Source organism: Phocoena phocoena, chromosome 1, assembly GCF_963924675.1.
Source record: "Phocoena phocoena chromosome 1, mPhoPho1.1, whole genome shotgun sequence".
In the NCBI taxonomy this organism is placed as follows: domain Eukaryota; kingdom Metazoa; phylum Chordata; class Mammalia; order Artiodactyla; family Phocoenidae; genus Phocoena; species Phocoena phocoena.
The window spans coordinates 181220761-181233972 of NC_089219.1; the positions used below are offsets into that span (position 1 = coordinate 181220761).

Consider the following 13212-nt stretch of genomic DNA (forward strand, 5'->3'; position numbering starts at 1 on the left):
CATTGTCAATTAAACTGGAAAACAGACTTTCTGAACCACACATTCTATGAAGACTAAAATATAATCTCAGCATTTGTAGAAATACATTATAAAGTAGGAAAATGTTGTAAAGGTACTCCTGTACTTGGCTGAAAGAATCACTACATTTGGAACCACAAGGCATAAGTTCGAATTCCACGTCTTTAAGCACGTTAAGGTTTTGAGCAACTATGCCTAGTATCATATTAGACAAGTTGGTATAGTTATTTATCTCTGTCTTACACAAATGTAAACTTCAGATTGAAATAACACAGAAGAGCATACAGCAAACTCCCATGATACGTAAAGTTTTTTCTTTCATAAAAATAGACAGTAAGTGGAAATATGCACTTCCGTGAGTACACACCTTTTCCTTACCAAAGACAGAAGATGCTACGATCTGCCTAATCTACCCACGCAAATGACAACCCATAGCCATATTTATAGCTGTCATGTATAACCTGAGACAGCTGTTTTCAGCCATGTCATTACTCTGGACAAAACTGCAAAGGAAACTCTCACCTCATCTCTTCTATTGGGTATTTAGGATACACTCTTTGGCCACCGCCAATGAGTGTATTCTAAATACTGTTTTTCAGCAGTCTCCCATAATAATCAAATCTTTTCCTTTCCCTCCAAAATGTCCATGCTTACAGAAATAAACAGGTAGATAGACGCTACTATCAATTAGATATTCATCTAACAATCTTAATAAAGAGACATACAAAAGACGATTGAAATTTCAATTTTACCAGGAGGCATATGCAATTTAAAAGGAGTTTCTTAATGCAAAGTGAGGTTGACTTAATGGGATAATTGAGGCACGTGTCTTGTCTTGCTGAGTCCCTGCCTACTATGGACTATTCTTCCACCAACCAGCCCCTACAATTTTTCAACATGATGTTCACATCAACAGATTCCAAAACAATGAAGTAAGTTAGGCATTTCAGTCCTTCACGATCCACACATTCTTTTTGATCTTAGGAGATAATTCTAGGGGTTGCTAAAAACTCTGTCTTTAAGAAAAGTAACTATTGGAAAAATAAACTGATTTGAACTATTACATGATGGATCCTTGGATAATCCAGAGGCAAAAATCATAAAGAAAACATTGATGATTGTGCAAGAAGGAGACAAAAATTCTGTTAGTTAAAAACACCATGAACACAACAGAAAGACAATTGGCAAACTGAAAAAAAAAATGCAACTTTCAAAGAGTCAAAATGTTAGTAATTTTAGAATACAAAAAATCTCTACAATTCACTAAGAGAAAAATAGTCACCTCTGTAGAAAATAACGGTAAAGCGATGTTTTATACACAAATGCACACACAAATTAAATGTACAATAGATACATGGAAATGTGCAACTGTTAGTAATCAAAACTTTAAAATTAAAACAAACTATTAGTGGCAACACCACATGTCTCTTAACAGCACACGTTCTGGAGACAGAAAACGTGCATTTAAGGTCCAGCTGTACCACTAAGTTATGGTTCCATCAGCATTTTACTTAACATCTTCCTGCTCAGTTTTCTCATCTGTAAAAGGGGTATAATACTGGAATCTACCTGTGGCAGCTAGCCTTCCAGACAGCCTCTATGATTCTCATATCCTAGGATTTAGATCCTGTGTCATTCCCACCTACACAGAATAGGACTGATCTTGTGACCAGTAAGATATTGTGGAAATGACAGAGTGTGACGGCCAAGGCAAAGACATTCTGGCTTCTGCCTTAAGGAAAAGTCTAAGTGGGAACTGAGGCCTCCTGCCAACAGCCAGCACAAACTTGCCAACCATGTCAGTGAAAAGGGGACCACCCTGGATGCAGATCTTCCAGCCCAAGTCAAGCCTTCAGATAACGTAGCCCCAACTGACATCTTTACTGCAACATCACACATATCCCGATTATTACTCCTCCCAAATTCCTGACCCACAGAAACTGTGAGACAATGAGTGCTTACTGGTTATACCGTGAAGACGTGAAGTCATTAACTCAGTATCAGCAATGGATAACTAATCTACTATCTTAACAAGGTTGTGATGAAAATTCATTGAGTTACAATACTCTGTAATGACCTGTATGGGAAAAGAATCTAAAAAAGAATGGATATATGTATATGTAGAACTGATTCACTTTGCTGTACAGCAGAAACTAACACAACATTGTAAATCCACTCTGTTCCAATAAAAAATTAATTAAAAAAAGAAAATTCATTGAGTTAATCTATAAAAAGTAATTCAGAACCGTAGTCATTGCACATAGTAAGCATTAAATAAATGTCAACTGCCACAATAATAATAATAATAATATAGTTCTTATATTATTTTTCATCCAGCCAAGGGGCAAAAGTTAAAAGGAATATTGCTCACTCCTGCAATGGTAAGTTATTCATTTCTGGAGAGCAAATTGGCATTGTGTATTAAAAACCATAAAAGTACACATACCATTTAACCTAGGAATTAAACTAGATAATTATCTTAAGGCTATTATAACACAAGTTCACAAAAACCTCTTTTATGATAATTGAGTTTTTATTTTACTTTTTTTAGTTCCAGACAAAACTGAATCTTAAGAAGCTGAAAACCTAATAATGAATAAAAAATTGAAAAAGAAACTGATTTTGTCAAAATTACTCATTTACAATTTCAACATACTACAAATTTCTTTTTCTTATTTTTAAACATGTAAACTTCCAAAATTTTTTGGAAATAACTTATCTCAGCTAATTACATTCACCTTGGTGGTTTTAAAAATAGCTACCCCTTTTTAAATTGACTTATTTCTCAATCCTTATTGGAAGGTGAATTTAACATTCTCAAGGAGGAACTAGGTATTGGCTAATTCATCAGATTTAGTCCTTATGATTTACTACACAGAATAGCTTGATGGTTTAAATGAGAACTGGGCACCAATGAAAGTTGTCATTATATCAATATATTAAATGAGAGTTGGTTGTGGGTTATATAACAATATGCTAATTGCACAGATCTGTAAGTTCACATACATTATCTTTTACCCACATAATAGTGATATTTCAGGTCTATACAAACATATTATAGCCTATATAAACATAACCCCTTGTTGTAATTAACATCTTCCCTGCTTAGATATAACTATTTGCAAATTTTTTCATGGCATTAATTACACTTGATAATTTGGATCTTGGGGGAAAAATGTGAAAATGTAAACTCCATAAATAAATTAAAAACAACCATCTTCAACAAACTTACCTTCTAGCTAGTATTACATTTACATATAAAATACAATTTAATGTACATAAATAGTATTAATAAAAGTGTTACCCTACTTTAAGGAATTTCCTATCTTGCTTATTTCATCTGTACTACTCTTCATTTTAATATAATTTCTAACAATGACTTATAGGTGCATAATTTATATACACACCACATCTTGATATCTTATGTATGTGTTCTCATATGAGACACTTCACTTCTTTCTACATCTATTCTTACAATAAAAACTGTAATGGATGTCTTTTTATTTAAATGTTGTGTGCAGGTCATATTATTTCCTCATGAAAGCTTCACGTAATTGTATAAACCGATACTAGCTGATGTATCCATCCTTTTTGGATTTCTGCATGTGCATCCTTTTACTACTTTATACAGTACTCTCATACCAAGCATTTCCCAATACCCCCAAAGTAGCATTCTACAGACACACATTTTAATGACACTGCTAGAAAAAATGAATGATGCAGAAAAAGTTACGGGGTCTGTACCTAGATTTCTGGTGTTCTTTTCCTGTGTCACTCCTTCTCCTGTAGAATTCCTTGTTACCACATCATGGTGGAAGCTTACTTACTTATTTGAAAGCTTTTTGTGAGATAATAGAAAGTATATATATTGATTTCTATCCCCAGTTTTCCTGACACAGAACTCCTGAAACCATTGTAATATCCTGGTTGATAAGAGCACTCGGAACATCTCTCGTTATTATATTTGGCTTCAACCCAGTCGCTGACATGGAGCTCTTAAAACTGTTGTAAATTCCTAAGTGATAAGAGTACTCAGAGCAAGTTTTGTCCTAATGAGGTGGCTCTGGGTGGGCTTCTGGATGGCTCCAGGATGGGACTGGTCACCAGAAAGACCAAGTTATGATTAGAAGCTTGGAATTTTCAGTTCCAACCCCATCTTCCAGAGAGGGTAGAGGGGCTGGAAGTGGAGTTAATAAATGGGCATGCTTATGTGAGGAAATCTCCATAAAATACCAGTGGTCAGGGGTCTGGAGGGCTTCCAGGTTGGTGAACACATCTACCCTGGGAGGCTGATGTACCTCAAATCCACAGGGACAGAGGCTCCTGTGCTCAGGACCCTCCCAGGCCTTGCTCTATTTACCTCATCATCTGGGGGAGTCTTGCAGGTCTGGTCCCTTACCTGTGGGATCTGATGCTATTTTTGAATAGACAGTGTCAGAATTGAGTTGAATTGTAGAACATCCAGCTGGTGTTGCACAGAATTGCTTGGTGTGGGGAAAAAAAAAAAAACCCACACATTTGGTGACCAGAAGTGTCAGAAGCGAAGTGCTCGGTGTGAGAAGTAAAGGTCACAGCAAAGAAACAGGAGGAAAGACCTGGGGTTTCCCCAACACAGGTGGAAAACTGTACTTTTTTTTTTTTTTCTTTTCACTATTTCATACATTTTTGCATATTTTTATTCTCCTGAGTTACGGTATTACTTTTCAACATTCTTAACAGATCATTTAAGTTTTTAAATCATACGAGTTAAATGAACATCTAAGCAACTACAAATAGATTCGTTAACTGTTATAGTATAATTCATATTAAATATGAGAATACACAAACAAGAGATGGAAAGTTGCAAAGATAAAATTATTTCTCACTCTTCTGTGGCTCTCACAGTCAACTTATTATGAAGTCTAGAGAACATCTGAAATGATTTGTGAATCCGTTCTCACCCTGAGCGACCATTAGGTTCAATCTCTCAGTATCGCTCACCTGAACAAATATAATAACTTCCTAAATAATCACCCCATGAGGTCCTTTTTGTCCTCTTCCCTGCACTCCATATTTCCCCTGGAGTCACTCTGTTAATTAGTTAAAAATTTACACCTTTACCTGAAACTTTCATTAGCCTCTCATCGCTTCTCCAACAACATTCCAATTGTTTAGTAAAGCCAAATTCACAATCGCACACACACACAACACCCACACATGAGCATGTTTACAATATGTCCTTACGCAGTATGATTTGAGGCAATGTTAGATTAAATAAACATCCCATTATAATATTTGCTCTCTCCACTTGTTGGCTGTCCTAGTATTAGGATCTCATTCTTTTGGGGTTAAAAACTGTGTTTTAAGAGACTCTTTTCAATACAGAAGTAACTATTCCAGGAACAGGGATATTATATCAAATCATGAAAACTTTACTAAATTAGAACATAATTGGGATCATGAGTTTTGATATATAAGGAGGGTGGCAAGGGTTGAGGAGGAGAATTCTAAGGTTACAAATGAAGTTCTCTGTAGAGAGAAAAAGCTCAGTTGAAGTGCTATTCTTGGGATGAATGTAAAGGCGCACTCCCTGGTTATTAAAGGGTTAGAGGTAAAGAAAATTAGAAAATCTGCCATTGGAATAGATAGCTACTCCATCTTCATCTTTATTATACCACTAGTGCCTGGAACAATTTATTGCTCACAGTAGGACTCAATAAAAATGTTTTGAATGAGTAAGCAAGAATAAAAGAGGATGTACCTGGTTTTCTTTATGAAACATTCATATCAAGAAACTACTTTACAGACTGAAAATCATAGGCCTAGGTTGTGATAGAATATGTCTGGCACTTTCCTAAGACAGAAGAAGAAAAACGTTTCTCTGGTTTCCGGAATCATGAAAATGAGTCTTTGAGAAATATACAACCATAAGAAAATTAATGGAGAAAAACATAAAGATGCTTTGAGTTAATTAAATTATAAGCGGTCCACAAGAAAATGGCTTTAAAAACCTAATGGTCAGCAGCAATTAATCAAGTGTCAAAGAGAAAAGGCAGGAAATATGGTTTGGCCCATATTTTAAACTTGTAAAAGTCACAGAAAGGAAAAACAAATACAAGATTGATACTTAATTAGGAGGAGCAAAATACAGGAATGCATTTAACTTAAAAATAATCCACAGCAATGTTAATTTTTAAAATTTTGATTAAATGGGCCATGGCTATATAAGAAGTTAACATTCCAGGAAGCGTGTTATGTGAAAGGCTACATAGAAGCGCTCTGTTCTATATATACCATTCTTCTGTTGATCTAAAATTACTTCTACAAAAAAACTTAAAAAGCAAATGCAATTAAAAATAAAATGTTGATTTTCATCTCTTAGGGGTGAAAATGTTATCTTGGCTATGTAGCAGAATGTCATTCTTAGGAAAAACATGCTTATGTAAAAATGTGTGTGTTTGTGTATGTGTGTCTGTGTGTGTGTAATACACAGACAGAAGATGAAACAAATGTGGAAATGTTCACTGTTGAATGTAAATGGGGGTAATACACACTTTTTCATTGTATAATTTTAAAACTGTATGTTTGATTTTTTTGCAAAGTGAAAAATAGTGGGAAAAAATGTAAAAACTCCAAATTGTGCTGGGTCTGAAGATGGCCTTATGTTAAGTGGTTTCTGATAATCTTCACAATAAGACAAAAATCAAAAAGAAAATATTTCCATCTAAAAATGGAGAATTTTCAAAGTTTTGGTAATTTATCTTTTGAAAATATAAGAATTCAAAGCATTATGTTTTTAAGTAGGTTGTAAGAATGAAGTTTAACATGGTGTCTATGTGGGTGTATATGGGAAATGAAGAAATTATTCAGCATGAAGAACTCACACATCACCATTTGGTAAAAGCCAAGCCTTGTGCATACATATGTTATTTAGAAACAGCTAAGATAATTTCCAATATTTATATTGCTTAGAAATATTTTTCCACTCTCTTTTTGGGGAGGAAAAATTGAGGCATTGGAGTGTCTGGTGCGCCAGTAAAAACCGATGGCTAAACTTTTAGTCAAATCATTTCTCCAATATGTGCGTGTGTGTGTGTGTGTGTGTGTGTGATTTTAAACCATATTGTTTTTATAACGGTAGCCATCCATGACTATATACTATAAGAAAAACATATGTTTATAGAGTATTGTCAATGATATTGTTAGAAAGTATTTCCTTTTGTCCATTTTAACTTTTTTTTGCAATTAAAATCTTTTTTTGTTTTTTCTTTTAAGTTGCCAGAACTAACTCCTATAGTTCTAGTATCATGAATCATTCTTCTCGGCACACTTTAGTGGTGAAGGAGAAAGAATTTTATTAATTCAGCACTTTACTGTTGTGGTCTGATTCTTCCATTCATTCATGAACTTTAATTCAAATCTGTTACTTAGGAAATATCATCATCGAAGCATGGGAAATAAAATTCATAGAAAATTCACAAATCACTTACAAATTGATTTTATGTTCCTCACTCCTACAAATTTATTTACAGACATATGTTTACATTCTTTACTCCTACTTGTGGGTGAAAATTTATCAATTTGATTTTTATGCCTTCCTATATTTGTTAAAATGAAGTGGGAAATTTCCAGAGAACCCAGTAGTTGAAAGAAAATTAGTCGATAAAGAAAAGGGAATTGAATAGTCACAGATGACCTAACACTTTATTTGGCAGGGGGAGTATAGAGTGGGAACCTAAATTTAGCAATTAATTTACTCAGATAATAGGGGTTCACCCTCTCACAGATTTTCTGAGTAATTTCATCTGATTAGGAGACAAACAGCAAAGATTTTCCATTCAAGGGACAAACTGGAGAGTACAGTTCATTCTTTAAGTTCATTCAAGGCTTTTCAGTAAAGGAGTTCTTCTCCTAGTCAGGTACATATTTTTCTTGTCCATTTATTTTGTTTTGTGTATTTTTTTTAAAGAGTTTAGGAATGCACAGTGAAGAAAAAGATATGGGTTTGGTTTTATTCTGATTAAAACGTGGGCTACAGAAACACATCTAAAAACCGAACTACTATAATGTTTTGCCTTTTTCTTCACAGTTTTGTCACTAAGGAGAGACAATTTATGAACGGTTCAGCAATGTGGAGGCGAATCTTTTTTCCAGGTAATTTCAGGTCAAATATTTGACCCTGGAGAGGCTTTACTGGAATTGCTAGTCCCACAAGAGGCTGACAAAGAGTACAAGATGTTATAAAACCACATTTTTCTATTAGTCATAGCTAGGGAACACTGCCATTACCTCTTCCTATGTTCAGTACCAATTCCCACTTCTAAAAAAGAAGTGCATTGACAAAATTATTTCTCACAGGAAAAAAGATTTAACCTAACCAAAGCTATATTACCATTCAATTTTTCATCTACAGAGGTTGACAAAAAATAATCCACTAGAGTCGTTTAAAAGTAATGATGTTGGGACTTCCCTGATGAAGCAGTGGTTAAGAATCCACTGCCAATGCAGGGGACACGGGTTAGAGTCCTTGTCCAGTAAGATCCCACATGCTGTGGGGCAACTAAGCCCGTGCGCCACAACTGCTGAGCCCACGCGCCTAGAGCCCGTGCTCCGCAAGAAGAGAAGCCACCGCAATGAGAGGCCCACGCAGCACAACAAAGAGTAGCCCCCGCTCGCCGAAAGCCCACGCACAGCAACGAAGACCCAACACAGCCAAAAATAAATTTAAAAAAACATAAAAACAAAGCTGTAAAAGAATGCTGGCATCCATATACTGAAAGGAGGAAACAGTGAGTTTAGGCTGACATCGATGGTATGAAGATGTAACTGTCTCCTACAATACACAAATGACATTCATTATTGAAAATATGATGGGAATATGAGAGCAGCAATAAGTTTATAGATATAATTTGTAAATACTCAGGAAAAAAAGGAAAGGGAGTGTTTTGAAACAGCCTAAGTAAAATTTGATTATGGCATGGACAAGGGTTGTGTCTGTGGATAAGCCTGAGATATTCAGGGAGTGGAACCATACACCACTTGATGGACTGGATACAAACAATGGAATAATGAAAGACTCATGGGTTTTGGGCTTGAGTTCTAAGTATTAGTAGATGCTGCTGGGAAGAATGGGGGTGAAACAGATTTTAGGTCAGGGAAAATCAGTAACTATCTCTAGATATCTTAATTTTGAGACAGCTATTAGAAACCTAACAGGAGACACTGACTATTTATTTAGAGGAACAAGACAGGAGTTCATAGTGGATATTTGAGGGAGAGACTCAGTTTTGGAAATCAAATAAATGGATGAGCTCCCCTAAGGAAAAAGTATTCTAGGAAAAAAAGAAAATTCTTTTTAATTTTCTTAGTAGAAAATCTTATGATATGTGGATAATGGCAATTTTATTTCTCTTTTTCCAATACTTATTCCTTTTATTTATTTTTGTAGTCTTACCGCATGCCTTAGGATTTCCAGGACAATGCTGAGTAAAAGTGGTTTTAGTAGGCATCCTTGTTTGTACATAATCTTAAAGACAGACTCTCAATATGTGACCATTAAATATTTGTTTTCCTCTAGGTTATTTTATAGATAACCTGTCTTAGGTTAAGAAGTTCCTTACTTGTAGCTTCCTAGCATTTTATATTTTTCTGTTTTTAAAATTTTGAAAGGATGTTGAATTCTCTCTCAAATGCTTTTATGTATCCATTGAAATAATAATATTTTCTTCTTTGAAATGATCTACTTCTAGAATAATTCCAACTTGGTGATGATACATTATTTTTTAAATACATTACTTTGCTAATATATTTTCTATAATTTTTCAACCATGTTAATCAACTAAATTGGTCTCTAATTATCATTTCCCATACTATGCTTAATGAGTTTTGTATCAAGGCCATAATCCCATACAATGAGTTAGGGAGACATCTTTCTTTTTCTGTTCTCTGGAAAATATGTGCAAACTGAAAATTATGTGCTCTTTGAATGTCTATAATAAGCTCTTTGTAAAGCTTCATGGGAAACCCTCAGTTACTTTTCCTGGAGACAAAGATAATACAGACTTATTAGGAGGGTGAGACATAGGTATTCAAGATTCATGACAATCATCAATTTGATAGGTACTAATTACTAGTGGCTGATGTTCTTTTGAGTAATTTTTTTAATCATAACAACCCTATGGGATAGTTTCTCTTATTACCCTCACTGTACATACTGAAGAACTCAACCTTGAGAGATCAAGAAGCGTGAGATCATGCAGTCATTACATAATAGAACAAAGATTTGACTGAGGTCAGCCTCATTCCAGAATTTGCAATACATATCTATTCACTTTGACAAATTTATTATAAAAAAGGGCAAACTGCTGAAAATAAATACTGTTTTTCTATGAACCAATTTGTGTTTATTTTCTTCTTGAAAATTGTGGTGATTAAAATAATCAAATTATCTGTGAAGGATATTTTTATTTTACTTGAATCATTACAATTTATATTTGGGCTCATATTCAGAAATCTTTTATTGTAACTATTATTTTCCTGAGGATTTTGTTCTTTCTAACTCTAGGCTCACTATGTTAACTTTCTCTCTTGTTGACATGAGTAAGAGCATATCTTTTCTATTGCTGAAATCATGTCCATATGGACTTTTCTTCTGTGAATCTGATCAAAATGTAGAAAATAATTGTATTTATAATTAATACTATAATAATTCACATAATAATTGTTTTTATAATTAATACTATAATAATTCATTCAAATAATAGTGTAACAATTCCATAATTTACTTTAATGAATGCCTACAGTCTTTTTGTTCAGGAGAAAATGATCCATAAATTATATAAATGGTATATCTGCATAAAGTAATAGTTACTAGGTTGCTACATATGTTTTTGCTTTCTAATATTTTCCATACATATCAGTTGACTTTTGAAGTCCTCCCTTTCATATTTTAAAAACGTGGATTTACTTTAAAAAATACATCAATGATAGTCATGCTAGGAGTTCCACAATTTAGGGGACTTGAAGAAAGTAATTAAATAAATGGAAATAAAAATATATTTTATATCTTGTGATAATTGGAATCATGCTGTTTAATACTCATGAGACTACAAGGACAAAAATATAATGAATATTACCAAGTAAATATGATTTAAGATTAAAGCAATTATTATTTTATTACAAACAGTATTCATTATCTATTGCTGTATAACAAATGACTCCAAAATTTAGTGACTTAAAATAATCATTTCATTTCTCAACATTCTGTGGGTCAGCATGGATTTTTGGGTTGGTTGATGGGTGAGTTGGGAGCTAGGGAGGTGGGGTGCCAGGGATGGATGAGCCTCACTTTCCATGTGATTTCTCATCCTTGGAAAGACTAAATCGGGATTCTTCACAAGCAGTCTCTGGGCGGTGTTCCCATGAAAGGCAAGCAAAGGCTGGATGGCCTTTTAAGGCTTAGTTTCTAAAGTCACACAATGTCGCTTTTGTCACAGTACATTGGTCAAAGCCAAGTGACAGGACAACCCATACTCAAAGGGTGGAGGAATAGATTCCACCTCCTCATGGAAGAAGCCACAACGTGGAATCACAACAGGACACAGACACAGGGAGCATGGCTCATTGGAAGCCATTATTTTAACAACCTACCACACCAATGAAATGACAGCTTGATACACTGCCTTTTGAAAGGTTAAGTCCATAATCTTTTTAACCTCATGCTGAGATATAAAGCATATTATATTGGTTTGAGAGTCTCATACATCACCCCAAACTGTTTCTTATGGCATTTTAATGAAACCACGGTGCTTTCATCTTTTCATATTATAAAAAGAGTTCCTCTGAGATGTTTTAATCTCAGCCATAAAAGAATACAGACATTATTAAAATGAATTTCAGCAGATGCCATAAATGAGAAATAATGAGATAAACTATTGGGATAGAATTTAAAAACTGTTCATTTTGATGGATTTATCGAAATAACAGCAAAATAAGAATGTGAAAGAATCAATTCAAATCATTTTGTAAAATGGTTTGTTTGTAAAATAGACAATTTCAGTGAGTTTGGTCTGTTGTGAGCACATCCATGGCTTGCTAAAGGGAGAAAAACTAAAATCTGCTCTGAATTTTAGTTATAGCACATTCAAAAGTAAAAATTGTTTTCCCAAACGACATATTGTTTTAAGATCCACATTCAATGCTCATTTATTGAAGACCTAATATGTTTCAGATATTATTTATTTAATCCTTACTGCTAATTCTAAACAATGGAATAGAGACATTATAATATTATGGTCATTTAACAAGAGAAAAATATAGGAGCAAAAATACTAATACGCTGAGCTAAATCTTAAATGTTGGCACTCAAAGTTAAATATATTTTTAAGAACTTTAGTGCTGTGCCATTACTATCTTCCTAAAAATTTTATCATACCAAGTCATTATGAGGTATGAAGATTTCGCAAAAACATTCCTTTTCCTAAATAATAATAAAAATAAGGCAGCTTAGTTACAAACTTTTTTTTAGATAAATAATTGGCACTTCTTGAATGTTAATAACAAATGTAACTGGCGAAGAATGGAATACTTTACATGTATTTTTCCATTCAATTTCAAAAGATTGTCTACAAAGGAGGTACTGTTACTTTTAATTTTCGGTTTAGGAAACAGGCTTAAAGAAACCCTGGCACCATCTAAACCATTTAAATTCACAGAGACCATTTAAATTCTCAGAATCTTTGGTTAGTACTTTAAAAAAAATCTTCAAAACAGATTGTAAAATGCTGCCAAAGTTGAGAGTCATTGCTTTAAGTTGTTTCCTATACTTTTTTAGAAAAAAGTGATGTCATTAGCAGCAAGGTTAAAAGATAAGAGTCAGAGAAAATTGAATAGCAATAATTTCATGATTCTCATCATTATTTTAAAATTTCTTAGTGTTTATAATGTTTCTTTTAAATATCATATGCTAATAGTAAGCATTTTAAGGTATGTGAATGCATCTTCTGAAGGACATACATTTTGTAAATGCATACTTAAAATGATTTACATTTCAATGACTTTTGAAGGTTTAGACCATTAAGGTGAAATTTTATAAAAATGGTTCTTATATTTGAAAAAAAAGTATATAAATTACTGCCTGGATCAAAATCAATTCCTACAGAAGCACTTAAGAAAAAAAGAAAGTACCATTTTACTGTTCAATTTTCTAACAGTTTA

At 33.7% G+C, this 13212-nt stretch overlaps 1 protein-coding gene across 3 annotated transcripts in view; it reads right to left on the reverse strand.

The window, feature by feature from the left end:
• KCNT2 (potassium sodium-activated channel subfamily T member 2) overlaps positions 1–13212 on the reverse strand; it is a 370804-nt gene that overhangs the window by 138237 nt on the left and 219355 nt on the right. The gene's annotated exons all lie outside the window — the stretch shown is intronic.